The sequence below is a fragment of the Otolemur garnettii genome, unplaced genomic scaffold (assembly GCF_000181295.1).
Source record: "Otolemur garnettii isolate 467f Iridium unplaced genomic scaffold, OtoGar3 scaffold00018, whole genome shotgun sequence".
Classification (NCBI taxonomy): Eukaryota; Metazoa; Chordata; class Mammalia; order Primates; family Galagidae; genus Otolemur; species Otolemur garnettii.
In genome coordinates, this window is record NW_003852413.1 from 24,673,579 (window position 1) to 24,675,945 (window position 2,367).

Genomic DNA, 2,367 nt, shown 5'->3' on the forward strand with positions numbered 1-2,367 from the left:
AAAAAAAAAAAAAAAGACTCCCCAAATTTGATGAAAACATTACAGATCTAAAAGCTCAACACACCCCTAATGGAATAGACACAAAGAGACCCATTTTTCTGTCTATCAAAAACTGTCCTTAAAAAAAGAAGCCCATATGATCTGGGGCTACAAAAGCAGTTTGTAGATAAACAAATTAAGCAAGGCCATGTTCCAGTAAAATTTGTTTCTGGATGGTGAGCAATTTTCATGTGTTTATAAAACAGTACCTTTAAAAGTTTTAACCATTTTAAAACGTAAAATCATTTAGTTAGCCATATAAAAACAAGCAGTGGGCAAGATTTGGCCCTTCAGCCACAGTTTATCCTCTAGAATAACATACTAAAAAGCCGCATGATCATGTCAGTGTGATAGGCAGCCTCCAAAAGGACCCCCAAAGAATCCCCATCTCCTGGTATTCACACCCTTACATAATCCTTTCCCCTTTAGACTTAGCTGTACCTAGTGACTCATTTCTAACAATAGAATTTCAAGAGATTGGATGTCACTTTCAAGATTAGGTTACAAAAAGACTTCTGTCCTACTCTGCTTTCTCTTGGGGCTCTGGCTTTCAGGGAAGCAAGCTGCCAAAAGCAAGTACTTCAGAGGCCAACAAGTCAAGGATCTAATGTGTCTGGCCAATAGCCAGCAAGGACCTAAACCTGCCAACAGCCAGGAGTGAGCTTGGAATTGGATCTTCTGAGATCTGCTAACAACCATCTAAGTGATCTTGGAAAATGATCTGAAGTCAGCTGAGCTTTGAAATATTTGTGATCATGGCCAGTGCCTTGATTGTAGTCTTGTGGGAGGCCCTGAGTCAGTGGCAACCTGTGAAGCTATATTACTGACCCACAAAAATTGTGGGATAATAAATGTTTATTGTTTTAAGCTGGTCAGTTTGTTATGTAACAATAGATAACTAACATAAGACAGAAAAAGTACATGACAAAATCCAATACTCATTCATGATGAAAACAAATTGAAGGGAGTTTTCTCAACCCAACATCTGTGAAAACCTACTGCTAGCGCCACGGCACTCTACCGAGGGCAACAAAATAAAACTCTGCCTCTTAAAAAAAAATTACTAGAATTCATAAACAAATTTAATAAGCTCACTGGATATAAGATCAGTATACTAAAAGGAATTGTATTTCTATATATTCAGCAACAAACAATCTAAAAATGAACTTAGGGAAATGGTTTCATTTACGGTAACCTCAAAGAAAAGAAAATACTTACTGATAGGTTTAATAAAAGAAGCAAAAGATCTTAACATTGAAAACCACAAAACATTACAGAGAGAAAAGATATAAAATGGAGAGGTAATCCATGTTCATGCTTTAGAATATTTGATATTGTTAGGATGGCAGTTCTCTATAAATTAATTTATAGATTCTGTGAAATTCCTTTTAAAATTTCAGCAGAGTCTGGGCACAGATCACACCTGTAATCCTACACTCTGAGAGGCCAAGGCAGGTAGATTGCTGATCTCGTGAATTCAAGACCAGCTTCATCTGCACGAAAAATAGAAAAAAACTAGCCTGTGGCAGGCTTCTGTAGTCCCAGGTACTTGGGAGGCTAGGGCAAGAGGATCACCAAGAATTTGAGGTTGCTATGAACTATGATGATGCCATGGCACTTTACCAGAGTGACAGAGTGAGACTCTCTCTGCATCCCCCACCCCCGAAATAATCAGCAGGCTTTTTATTTTTTTTAAATTTAAGAAACTGACAGGCAGATCCTAAAATTTACATGGAAATATAATGGCCAGAGCAATTTTGAGAAATGAAAAACCATATCGGAAGAATCATGTTGCCTGATTTAAATCTTGTTATAAAGCAGCAGTAATCAAGACGGTGTGATGTAAAACCCAGACATATAAATCCAGGTAACAGAAATGTATCATGGACCTAAATCTAAGAGGTAACACTTTAAAACTCTTAGGAGTTTTAAACATGATGTTTAAACATAATGGAAAAAAACTTTGTGATCTTGGGGTAATCAAAGAGCTGGTAACACTGAGAACATAGCTATAAAAGTGATAAATTGGACTTTGTTAAAACCTAAAGCTTCTATTCTTCTGGAAATGCCACTAAAAAATTAAATAAGGCATAGACTGGGAGAAAATATTTGCAAATCATACATCCAATAACAAAGTTTCTGTTGTTTCTTGGCCTTTTGACTATAGATCAAGTATAGTAACAAGAATTTCATCAAGAAAATAGGCCAGGGCTCAGTGCTTGTGGCTCAAGTGGCTAAGGCACCAGCCACATATACCTAAGATAGCGGGTTCAAATCCAGCCTGGGCCTGCCAAAACAACAATGATGGCTGCAACCAAAAAAAAAAAA

General features: G+C 37.1%; 1 protein-coding gene across 2 annotated transcripts in view; it reads left to right on the plus strand.

Annotated features, from left to right (window-relative positions):
• Nucleotides 1-2,367, plus strand: part of FBXL20 (F-box and leucine rich repeat protein 20) — a 129,637-nt gene that overhangs the window by 99,252 nt on the left and 28,018 nt on the right. The window lies entirely within an intron of this gene.